General features: G+C 34.8%; 1 protein-coding gene across 1 annotated transcript in view; it reads left to right on the top strand.

Moving 5' to 3' along the window:
* SALL1 (spalt like transcription factor 1) overlaps positions 1-13584 on the top strand; it is a 226569-nt gene that overhangs the window by 164157 nt on the left and 48828 nt on the right. The window contains exon 13 of the mRNA XM_084533410.1: positions 11334-11394. The gene's annotated coding sequence lies outside the window, so the exon portion shown is untranslated. The remainder of the gene's footprint in view (positions 1-11333; positions 11395-13584) is intronic.

Below are 13584 nucleotides of genomic sequence, written 5' to 3' on the forward strand. Positions count from 1 at the left end.
TCAATGTGCTTTATGCAATGATGTTTGGGCCATGCTGGCACTGGCTGGCTCAGAAGACAGCTGCTGTGAGTCATCTCTGAGGCGCTCAGCTCTCCACATGCAGTGACAGGAGGCCCAGTTTGAACCAGGTGTGCCTTACACTCATGGTGGCTGACACCATTTAATACCCCCCTCCCTAAAGGATTCCCTTCCTAGAGGATTCCATCACATTCACAGCCATCTCCAAGAATCTACCAGTACAGAATACCTGCTTGGTATTTTCCTATCCAGAGAGAAAACACACGGGTATTGGTCTCTGCACTACTAGAACAGAAAAGTGATCAGGATTTAGCTCTTCTCCCACGACTTAGGAGAGGAAAGAGAAATGATTGGAAGTGGAGCTGTGTTAGAAGTGCTGTTGGGCTAAGCTAGGGGTTGGCACAGGAGTGATGGCAGGGGACACAATCCGTGTGTGGATGTCATTTGGAAATGTATATGCTTAGCATCACTATATTATCTTGCCCATCATAATATTACTCTTTAAAGATAAAAAGTTTATAGTTTTGACACTATGGTTTTAAGTGTTTGAATCACCTGAAGGATACAGCTTTTAGGCTCAAAGCATGAGCAAAGCAGCACCTAAAGACTTTTAAAAATCCAGACCTTGAACTTAGTTTAACGCCAATTAAAGTCAACGGATGCTGAGTCAAACTCTAATTCTTTTTGCACACCAGAGAATCAAAAGGTGAAAATCCCAGTACTGATAATGTTTTGCCATTGACCTAACGGTCAGGATTTGATTCTGAAAGACATAAAATGACATTGATATTTCATCACTGCAGTCTTGGATCAGATTCATAACAGTGACCCAGGACACAAAAATCTGCATAATCCATTATGACTGTACAACTACCCAGCACTGTCTCACCATCTTCTACCTTGTTTAAAGACAGGGACTAATCTATAATTTTGGGCTGCCCTTATTTTAGCAAGAGCAGAGAAGAATGGAAAAATCCAGGGATTCATTTCTCAGTCACCTTATTTAAACCCTCTAAGTAAATGCTTGATTTTTTGAAGTGAATCTAATTTTAAAATTCTCTTTTGAAAATGATGGTATTTTGTTTCTTTCAATAGCTGTTCTAAAATGGCTTTGTAGTAAAACTGGAAGGTAAAAGTCAGATTCATTGCTGTCTGTGAGTAAAGTACTTATGATTAACAATGTGAACGGTAAAGAGTGTATATATAATTCCTTAATGATGCTTAATGAAATATTTAATTCAAGGCCAGCTGGAAAGATAATCTTGGATAATAAAGGGAAATTAGAGGATGAACTGATTTCTGTAATGTAAGAGTACACTGCTATGCAGTAAATGCTCTGTTGAATGATTAGTTTTGTTAATCTATCTTTCAGTTTAGGAGAAGACATTTGACAGGGAGCTTTTGAGGAGGTCAGACTGGCTCACACATTTAGGCAAGGTCCCAGCTTGGAAGCTGTTTTTAGGGCTGGGAGTGTAATTCAGTACAAAATCCAGGGTACACTTCCATATATTCGTAATGTTCAGGGGAAATTTGAGTTTCGCTATTTCTAATTTGTCCTATTTTTGACATAACAAAACTATGATGATGAGCAAATACTAAGATTGAAGTGATAGGATGAAATTGTACAGGATCCTTTATGATACGCCAATGAGACCTGTGGCCACACCAAACCAAAGTTCTCAATGGGGGACTGCATATCATCAACAATTACATAAAATAAACTGATAAAATACAACTGTATTCTGCTGCCCCCTATTAAATTGTTTTTAAGATTTCAAGTGTAAAACACAAACCATTCATTCTGGATGATAAAAATAATAGATGATAAAAATAATAATTCATGGACCTAAGTATACATAAAAATAAATTTTTAAACTTGTGCAGGAAATAATATTATATATAACATGGCAGCTCTTACCTTAGCAGATTTTTGATGCTGTGAAATAATCTGAATCAGGTTTGTTACCAGTTAAAATTAAAAAAATGAATTAAAAAATAATCTGACATAAGTTCACTGAATTCAGTGGAATTTCTTGAATTTGCTCAAATAGGCAAGCTTTTCCATTGCCATTTTCTGCATTTTTCTGTAAATACACAGAGGTGAACCAAATCAAAATCATGTTTACAGAAACACTGACAACCACTGAAAAGTTAAAACACTCATTGAAGAAGAAACTAAGTTGAGAAAAAAAAAAAAAAAAAAAAAAAGCTCTAGTTGCATGAGGGCATGAGGCTTTGCCTCCAGATTGGTTGGATCACAGGTGTGGCAATTTCTCCACAATTTCTGGATTAGTAAATACATAGAAAAATTCTCACCTCTGTTCTTTCTTCTGGTCCCTGTCGAACTTTGCTCTGCATTGCAACCTGTTTTAAGTTTGCAAACAGAAATATCTTATCTACTATATAACAATGATTTAGTTATATCTTAGAATGTTTTCCTTTTGTACTGCATGCAATTGATGGTGAATAATATTGAAAACATGTCTTTTTTTGAATACATGTCTTTTTAGCTGGGATCTCGGAATAACTAGTTAAAAGAAATTCATGCTTATAGTATATGCCCATCTAAGGAAAAATTGCACAGGAAGTTTCTCATAGCTGCTGCTTGTTATACACTGCTCCAACTAAAGTCATTGTAATTCTCTGAAAACAGGTGTGTAGTCCTGGAAAAGGAAAAAACATGAGCCTGTAAGAGAAACTATCCAACAAGCCTGTAAGAGAAACTACCCAACAGTGAAGCTATCACAATGGAGTTAAAACAATGCTATTAAATAATGAGGTGATTGCTCTAAGTTGCCCTATAAAGCATCTGTGTGCTGCAGGCTACAGGATTAATTCTGAAACATATAATTTAGCAAAGGAGCAAGACTTCAGTCTATTCAGCAGTTGGTGGCAAATGCTTTGGCATAGGTCATTACATTACTTTGTGGGCAGTCACACTGTCCAGTGCTTTGAATTGTAACTCTATTTATTTTTGGTAAGGCTTGGCACTCTATATTCCTCAACACAGAATATTTTATTAGTTAAAACTTTTGATATTTTGACTAATTCCTTTGTGCCTATTTGTTGTTTGTTATCTCATTTTGAAACACACTGTATATTTTTGAACCTTATCCTTTTCATAAGTCAGAATTCTGTCCCTGAACTGTATGTTCAGGTGAAAATTTCTTGTCCTTGTGATTCAAAGTCTTCATCTTACTTTTAATTTATCCATTACTTTGTCATTACTCATTTGTCATTACTTTTGTAATAGAGTCAGATTTTCAAAAATAGATTGTATGTAGGGGGGGCGAAAAATGCAGAGCTACACAGAGCCTCTAGGATCTGCCTAGAGAATGCTCTTCTGCTTGATACGTGCTAGGCATTTGTTTATCTGACAGTCCTTTAACTTCTGCAACTGCTAATTGTACTTACCCGTACATGCAGTTACCCAATTTATGTTGCAGTTATGCTAATTAAAGCACTTGGCTCCCCATATGGTATGAACATGTATGCAAACCTACAAAATTTTAAGAAATAGTCCTACACTGCATCTTTTTCAGGGATAATATTGGAAAACAAATTGCCTACTACCACTATTAGTATTACCAACATTCAGCTGAGAGCAAGGTAGGTGTAGAAGCTTTGGAAGTGTAGGCAGAAGGTATCACATATGACAGAACTGTTATGGAAAATCTGTGCTCCACACACAATGAAACATATATTGCAGAACTATAATGGGTAGGTATCACTAAGAAACCAAACAAGAAAAATGGGACAAACTGTATCAGCTTCTCAGATGTGATCATAGGCATTGCAATAGCTTTTATTTTTACTAATGTTCTATTATTATAATCCTCATTAACTTTTTCTTTTTTTTATAACTTTCATCCTAGTGATAGACTCGCTACCCTACTGGAATCAATGGAATTATGTATAAGTACAAGCATCGCATATTTCTGTTTATTGAAATAGTAATTACACTTGAAGGTGATAAGAACTTGCATGAGTTCTATGTAAACTTGTTTTTTCCTTCCTTAAGACTTCTGGTTGTTGAATAAATGCAGAACTTGAGACATTCAGGGTACTCATATTGCTTAACTTTGTTTCTCTGACCTCCTTCTGAAGGAGCCCACAGAGACTAATTTAGAAGCCTCCATTATATTGCTAGAGCAAAGTGGTGTGAACATTCCCATTTGTGTCAAACTGTACTCTGAGTACATATATTGAATTTACTGGAGTAGCTTGGGCTTTCCACTACTGAATGAGACCTTGATGTCCTATGATTTTTTTGCAATTGAACATTCAGGTCAGAAGATGTATAACATTTCCAAGGAATGGTGCATTTAAACTCTGCTAATAATAAGATTTTAACCATTTTTTCCCCTGTTAACATTAAAGAAAGCATATAGGGCTAAAATAGTCATATGCATCACATACTCTGGAATATAGGGGTGTGTGTGTGTGTATGTATATGTGTATATATATATATATATATATATATATATATGGCGAGTCCTTTCAAATTACTCTAGGGATGTAAGGATAATATACAATGCATACAATGTATTACATATGAGCACTCTGGTATAATCTAGTAGCAGCTTCTTTTGTGCAAAATTTTTTAAGCTTTGAAGTCATTTTAATTGCACTAAACTTTGAGATAAGAATCAAGCCCTCTTTCACTTTATTAGGAGTTTTTCTTAGAATGTGAAACATGTTGTTTTTTTCCTGAATGCAGTGTAAATTTTTCTAAAAGAGGTGCTTTGCAAACAAGCTATTATGGTACTAAAGAAAACATTGATTAGTTTTAAATGGTAGTAACAATTCAAGTGCATGTAAAGACAAGTACATTTGCTTTTGAGGTTGAGCCACTATATTTAATAATTGAAGGAAAAAATACAATGAGGCACAATAGAAGAAGCTTCTGTGAAATGCATTATGCAATAATCTACAACTGCGTAACTACAATTGCCTTACCAGGTCATATTATGGTTTCCACTCAGACTGTTTTTTATAACAATGTATTTCTTTATTACCTGGTCATTTGGAAATATTTATTATTTGAAAAGCTTGTATGTTCTCTTTGTTGATTCAAGAAATCTGAAAATTCAAGCTGAATTGATCTATTTATTTTTAGTCTTGTCAACATTGGTTTTACATGTGGAAACTCTGGTTTTAGGGGACTTATTTCCCAGTTCCTGCAATTGAATTGTGTTCTCTTAATATACACAAGGCCAGAATTATAGAAACAGATTTTCTCTATATATTGTGCCACTTTATTGGGATTCTCGACTCCTTTTTTACCTGGTGAATTGCATAAGTCATTCACTGTCTAGATCAGAGCCTGACTGTATTATTCATAGACATTGTATGATCAAAAAATAACTGTATGCCTAAAAAGACCTGAAACTGCCCAATCTGAAGCAACAGTAACTTTATAACCATTTCACAGAATAAAGATTTGATTTCTCTGAAGTTGCAGAAGACTTCTTGGACAGAGACAGGAATGTTTACCCATTGTGATAACTGTTAGCCACTCCTCTTCCTGTCTGTAATGTTGTTCCAGATCTGGGAGTCCTTCTCTATAAAAAATCATGTTCAGTTTTCTTTATGTGTTTATAAATATATTATTTTTGCATGATTGTGCTTACTTTGTTCTTTATTTACATGTTTAAAATGTGTTCAACAAAAGACAGAAACAATATGTTATGTGAGTTTTTACTTTTTTTTTTTTTAATATGCACCTCCATGTAATCCTTTTAGCTCATAAAATTTCTAGCAGGCATTAAGGTAAAAGCAAATGTTTAGGAAAGCTGTAAAATTTGAAAAGGTTAAAGTCTTCCAAACTGACAGGAAGGTCAATCCATATCAAATAAACAGGAGAATAACAGAAATGGCATATAGATACAGAAAGCCAAGAGAATGGTATGGCATGCTGGAGTGGCATTGTTTGTTGGGGAAAGGGAATCTAAAGGAGGGGAAAAAAAAAAAAAAAAAAAAAAGACTATTGAGGAGATAAGCAGGAAAAGGGAACACATTTGAAGAACTGTAAAGGGTAGAAAGGATGAAGGGTAGGCAGTAGATTATGACCCAAATCAGGATTCTAGGGGCTGAAATTAAATTTTACATCTTGAAAATGGAAGAAGCGAAGAAGGTTTGACTTAGCTCAGGCAAAAGTAGCAAAAGAGGAAGTAGGTAGGCTAAATAAATTGTATTGGATTAGGCCCAAAACCATAGAAGAGAACTGCAAAGAGACAGTGGGAAGATGTTGGGCTAATGAAACATTTTGTCTGTTAATGGAAACTGTAGTCTCATTCAAGGAAGAGATTAATGTAGTTTCCATCAAGCTCAGGGAGACTGATGTAGTTCCAATAAGAAGCACCTTTTAATTGTGATTGAGCTAAGTTTCCCTCCTATCAAATAAGTGTAATTGTCAAGTTACAGAATTATAGTATAAGTGTTAAGAATAACTTTCTAATGAAATATTTCTCAAGGATTCCTTGTTTTTCCTTGTTAAAAATAAGGGCTATATGTTACAGAAGAGTGTGAAAAAGTTTCATACAGACATTTAATTAGCATGGATCTTGGTTGCTCAAATCATAGCTATAACTCCAGTATGTGTTTTATATTTCATATCAAATTACTTAGGGCCACACAATCTACTTTCTGTAGATGCTAATAACTGCATACAGACATGTACACACTCATTTGCAATAATTTCTGATCTGGCATGGATAGTTTTGTGAGGACCTCCAGGAGCTCAATAACATTAAAGATGATAAATGAATATATAAATCTAAGGGGAAAGTAGCAAAGTTAATAGTGAACTTTTTTTGCATAAAATAACAATTGCTTCCAATGTTTTACAAAGAAATCCCTTCTCAGCTTAATACATGCTCATAAAGTTCATTTGTGTATAACATGTCCCTTTCACCCCGCCACCGTGTATCTTCGTTTTTTCCTTATGATGTCTATCCTCCTTAAAATCCAATTTTCTAGTTATACTAGTGTTTATTAAAAGCTTGACTGTAAAGTATCTGTTTACCCAAAGATCTATTTTTATCATAACTGTTTATAATGGTTAAATCTCAACAACTTAAACACTTTACACAAAATAATGTATTTTCAATAAATTGAAATATTAACCAATCATATGTAATGGTTCAGTTCTAGCAAATGGATTGCTAGAAACCCTTAGGGTTTCATATAAATTGAAAACTGTATTGACTGACCAGGCTGCTCTCGAATTACATTGCATTTGGATCAAAAAACATAGAAAAAGTTCTCATTATAGTTCCCTGACATTAATTTGAGCATTTTTATATGTGTGTCCTATTAAGTACTTTAAGTGCTTTTTGATAATTGTGCTTTGTAGTTTTTACAGCACTTCAGCCTATTCCCAGTTCAATTTCCTCTTTTATCTGATGTTTGAAATATTGATTTCTGACAGATAAAAGCAAACCTTATAATCTCAGCAGCATGCAATAAGTGAGTAAGACGGGGCTACAGAATGCATCAGGGAATGGTCATATTTGAAACCGTCTTTGTTTTATTACATTTCGTCAACAGAATTTACTTACCGCTTGCTGATATTTATGTAAAAGCAGGGCTCCTGATAGTCCAGTGATATTACCAGTTCCCAGTATACTTTTGCATTTAGTAAGATAAAAGAAGAAACTCCCTTGGTGGTTGATGATTGCAGCAGCTTAAACTGCTGTCAGCTGGCTCGAAGTAACTGTGATTTATCTTCTTCAGATTGTACGGCGTCGTGTCCGTGAACTTCCAGAGTTCGCATTAAAAACTGACAGGACATCAGAGTGCCAGAAGCTTCTCATATTGTGGCTCTGGAGGTAAAAGCAAGAGGTACTGTGCTTATTCTGTGTTTGGCAACACTGTCCAAGCCCTTTGCAAAGCTCTTGTGTCATGAGAGAGATCTTAAAGAAATACATGGGAATTTTGAATGCAAAATAAATACAATGACAAGATATTAAGGAGTATAGATTTGATGTCTCTTCCCCAAATCCTAAAAATGAGAAAACAGACTGATGGCTTCAGTCTAACTTAGTTTTTGGTTGAGCAGCTAATAGTATGCTAAGAATTCAGTTTGCCTGCATCTCTATTTCATTATCCAGTGTAAGCCCTTATTTGTCTCACAAGTAACATTGCATTAAACATCTCTACTTAGCTCCATCAGCACCCACAGTAAAAAAAAGCAGAATATATAATCTACACAGAATTAGATGCTTCATTTCTGGCACTATTTCTTACAAAATTGTGAAAATTAAGATCAGAATACTTTTTCTGAAGGCAAGAAAGGTTTCTCAGGTTACACATTAGTTCTGGCAATCAATAGTAAATCTATGCATTTGAGAACACAACAGAATCTCCATCCTTAAGACCAGGTCAGGATGACCTGAATGTCTTTCTCGGGGTATGCATTTTTGGAGGGATCAATTTACCTGAGGACACATGCAAGTCAAATAAAGGTAGGGGAGGAATTTTCTTATTTTCTTTTTGTAATTTAGACATTTCTAAATTGAACACTGAGATTTTATTTAATCCCAAATTAGCCATTGCTTCTTTAATATGTCTTGATAATTCAGGCATGTTTTTTCTTAGTCCTGAAAATACTTAACCATATTGCATCTCGGCCTTCACACACTTGGATTTCAGGTTTATTCCACAGAAAGGGCATTTAAAAAATATTCTGTTGGTGAGTCTTGGTTGTTACGGGATGGAACTCTGCCAGCCACTTAGCAGTTAAAAGTTTAATCTCCTTGCAATTAAAGTTTTCATTACTAAGCAATTAACACTTAAAACTTTAAGTGATAAGCACTTAACTGCATTCTGGTAATGCTGGGTTAGTGATAGCAAAGCCAGGCACAGTTCTGAGGAATGACAAGTCTGGAAAAGTGGTTTGGGTAAATCAGTCAGGGAGAAAAGAGCTTCTGAGCTCTGCAAGCCTTGATCATAGCCTATAGAATACAGGCTGATGGAGCAGAGTTTGCTCAATAGCAGATTGCATGAGACGGATCCTGTAGGCATTTAGAGAAAACAGTGGAGTAATTCTGAAGGCTTGATGGCTTAGGAGTTGAGCTGAATACTAAGCCAGAGGTAGAGGTCTGAACTCAAGGATCAAGGTGCATGGTCCTGTCAGTCCTAGCTCTATCTGGACTACACCACTGACATCGAGAATTGCCATATAGCATAAACATGGGCAGAAAATGCTGTTGGAGGTGGGAATTGAGGACTGGCTGAAGTTAAGCTTTGCAGCAAGGTTTCTTCAGTGATGATTTGAGAGTTGGGAAGCCCGAACCAGCAAGAGGTCTGAAATAATTAAAGATTTACCAATAAGAAACAAGACAGGGAGACCTTTGAATTACATTTAACAGCAAATATGTTATTGAATATTCAATTAAAATTTATGAGCCCCAAATATTGCAAAATAATCTCTTTTATGTTTCTGAATCCAACTTTAACATGCTAGCTTCACCCTATCCAAATTGCTGTGTTCCGGCAGACCAACACAGAAATACACATACATATGCAGGCTGCATTTCTGTACATTCCACATCTACAGGTAAAGTATCATCACGAAGAAGATTCTGCAGTTGATGATATCATAACTATAACCAGTATTCATTAAAATTTCAAAAGAGCTATTTAGCATTTTTCATATTGGATTGGTTATTTACTGTTCCCTTTTTAAAAAGAAAAAAAAAAAGGTTTATCATCTAATAAATCAAAACCATTGTCAATTCAAGTACCAAAGCCTAAAGGTAGTTACAGAAGCTGTCTCTTATGAAATAATATGTATATTATACTATATTGGATAGCTGAATGGAAAGTACAACTATGAAAAATTTGAATTAGTTAAAAATGCAAAAGTACATTCTGGAAAAAAGAAAAAAAAAAAAACAGGATGTAGTATTTTTAGTTGAGTCTTTTGTCGGAATTCAATAGAGAAACAAGTCTTTGTATATACCTTCTGACATTTTTTGATGGAATTTTTCAATCTGACATTGAATATAATTGCTGTATGCCTGTATGTTTCAGTCTCATAGCTGGTATAATTATTCTAATATTTTCATGTATGAAATGTATCTTCTAATTTAAATCTTGATATTTCAACTGATGGTTTTTGAGACACCAAAATGAATGCTGTTAAACCTATGAGCTGTTGAACATCTTCAGAAGACTGAAGTATAGTATCCCTAACTTTGTGTATAAGAACAATTATGTTGGCATCAATGGGATTATTACTTGCTCAAACACCCACTTAGTTGCTTTGCTTGATGCAAGACAATGTCTGTGTAAAACAAAAGTAAACTGAGAAAAATTGTCAAGCAAGATCATAGCAAATTCAGGTGTGCAAATACCTGTGGTTTAAGTGAACACATAACTAGCTATGTGGATAACTATTTGAACTAAAATATCTGTAAAGAATATCTGTCTCCATGTTATAAGACTTTAAATAAATCAAATTGCTCCCACTAGTAAACAAATATGACAGTAAAGTGCCACAGCAGGTTAATATTTGATGTTAAATAAATTGAGCAAAAACTACAAAAAGTTTGGTTACAGACAATGGGACCAAGAGGTTGAGATGAAGCTAGTTCTTTTGTTCCCACCTTTGTGTGTGTGTGTGTACTGGAATTTTTTGAAGAATTGCAAAGAAATTTGAAATTATATTTTTAAGAATTTCAGATATAAACAATTGGAATTTCTCTACATAATGTATACAGTCATCCAGTTGAAAAGGCCTAATTTTGGTCTTTTGTGTTTAATTGTGGTCTATTCACAATTTGGGCAATATGTACAGTTCTTTCATTGCTTACTCATTTATTGACCATTTAAAACTGAATTTCAGCACTAATCTGATAACCTACAGCAATTACATGTTTCAATGTAACAGCTGATGAAAGTGCTTACTACAAGTTATTACATCATTAATAAGTTGTCCTCTGCTAAAATGCCAAAAGCAACTACTACTTTTGTGCCACTCCAAAATATATGCAGTGTATATGCTTATAGGCACAAACTAGAATATTTTACAAATACATCTTCAGTTTTGGTCACCTCTGTAAAGGGTAAGAGAAGAAATTTAGTCACCTTAATAGATGACTTCTCTCACACTAGGGACTCTGAGCAGCTGTGATTTCTGTTTCCATGTACATGGTATAAGAAATTTAGAACACTGTAGTGACAGGAAATACTGCCTGGTATGTTTACTTGCTTTGGTGATTTCCACTTGACTGAGCACAATCACTTGAAAATTTTACCTGAGATTTTCAAAGCATCTTTTTTTTAATAAAACACAGTATTTTTAATAGGACTCACCATTTGGGACTCCAGTAGGATCCTTGAGGAATTATTGCTCCAGGAGTAATATTTGTAAGTATCTTTAATATTAGTTTTTAAAAGTTATGCAAACTGATAGTATCAGAGTATGTTTATATCACTAAAAATGTAATATATCTACTTCATAAAAAATAATGCAGATTAAATTCCTTTTCTACCTAGTCTTTCTCCCTTCCTCTTTTATTCTTTGATGTCTGCAGCTGTTGTCTGCAGCAACTGCCTGAAGTGCTGCTCTTTTACTAGCTGCTAAAGGTCTACCATTCACCACGTAGCCAGTTCTCTGCCTGTGCTGCAGAGAGTGAATTTCTGTCAGCTTGGTGGCACACATAGCACAGCCTTCAAGGTGACAATCCAGTATTGTCATAAACTCTCAACCTGGAAGTACTCAGCAGCTAGTCTGTTTTTGTTGATTTCCTTGTTAAACAAAGTGTCCAAAGTGTCAGAGGAATGATATCAAGCACATTACACTGTTATAGCCAAATGGCAATATTTCTCTTTATTTCAGCTCCTTACAATCGTCTTTAGCTGAGTAGGAAAAACACAAATTGCATGACCCTGGGGAACCTTGTTTCAACATTTATTATTGGTAAAATATATGGCTTTCAAAAGATAAAATATATTTCAAATACCACATCTCTCTCTAAGCTGAGCTAAATACTGTCTTGATGTATGCCTTGTACACTCTCTGTTGACAGATGTGAAGTTCAAGTAAGACCAGAATTTGACCAGCTAAATTTAACATAACAGAATGACAAATACTACAAGGACAAAAGGATTTCCTAAATATCAAATACTACAGCATGTCTGATTTTTGTTTGCAGATTTAGTCCTGGATATAGCCTGATTATAGGGATATACAGTAACAAACTAACAAAGGAATACCTTTGTTTTGTGATAGTGATCTAAAATGTTTGGTCTTTAGAGTGGTGGCTGTTCAGTAATGTACTGGAGGGATTTATTTGAATGTCTGTTTCCATTAATGTTTTTAGCCTTTTTTTTAAATTCCTTCATCTCAAATATTTGGGTGATATTTTTAGAATATATTCAGGAAAGTGTTCACATTGATTGGATTACCTACAGTAACAACAGAGATCTTTAAACTCTGCAGAATAACAAAAGTCAGTTTTCTGTTGAATTTTAGGGGAGATTTTGTTGATGTTAATGAAACATTTTTTTTTTTTCTTTTTAAACAGTGTTTGCAAAATTCATTGTTCACCTGGAAGTTCTACCAGTGGCTGGGACAAAGCTTTATGATAGTGGTTCACTCTCATAGTCTTGTCTTTACTACTCTTACTATAGAACTGCCACAGATGCAGTTGCAACAAAATATCACTTGCACCATATTTTTTCAGCAGTTCTACATAGAAAAATAACTTTCTATTTCTGTAGAAGACAACCACTCACAATGAAGCAGATGGGGAATCTTCCAGCGATATTGGCTTATGTCAAATTTTTTCAGTTTCACTAAAGGTGGATTTTCCAGCAAAATGGACAGCTGAAGACCCCCTTTTCAACAGAATATACAACAGCAGCTCAGTAGTTAGTGCCTACAGTGAAATCTGAGGTAGATAACTAGATATGGATTTTTCAGAAAGGTTACAGTGTTTTAGTTTTCTGCACTGGTTAACAGAGTATGTTCCCAGATGATGCATCATGGGCATTTACCATGTTTTAACTTTGGTTTCTCCTTCCCTTGCAAATGATTTGTAAAAACAAACAAACAAACAAAAATCATCACATATTCTGAAAAAGGTCTAAAAAGGAATATTGAGATAGATTTTCCCAAACTTGACTGTTCCAGGATGGTCCAGGCACATATTTGTGATATCAGCAATGGAAGTCCAAACTTTTAGTCTGTATTACTGAGCAAGAAAATTACCTGTGGCTTCTTCCATTACCAGCTGAGAGCAAATTGTTGGGATGTTGCCTCATCTGAGTAGTTATTAATGTCATTCCTCATCATCTCTTCCAAAAGTTTCATCCTAATGTAAATACAAAGTCTTTTCTGTCAAGCTCTAAGCATCAAGTTTTGTTCATAGCTCAAATCATTCCTTTTCATCTACTGCAATTTGAAAAATTATGTAGTACACAGCTAAAAAATTCTCCTCTATTATAGTCAGTACATCATTGTAACACCGCACTACTGACAGGACACTATCGGGGAAAACATGCCTCAGTTGCACATCCAAGAGACTGAATTTCAAATTTATTTGCAAGTACCTA

Source organism: Aythya ferina (assembly GCF_964211825.1).
Source record: "Aythya ferina genome assembly, chromosome: 12".
Classification (NCBI taxonomy): Eukaryota; Metazoa; Chordata; class Aves; order Anseriformes; family Anatidae; genus Aythya; species Aythya ferina.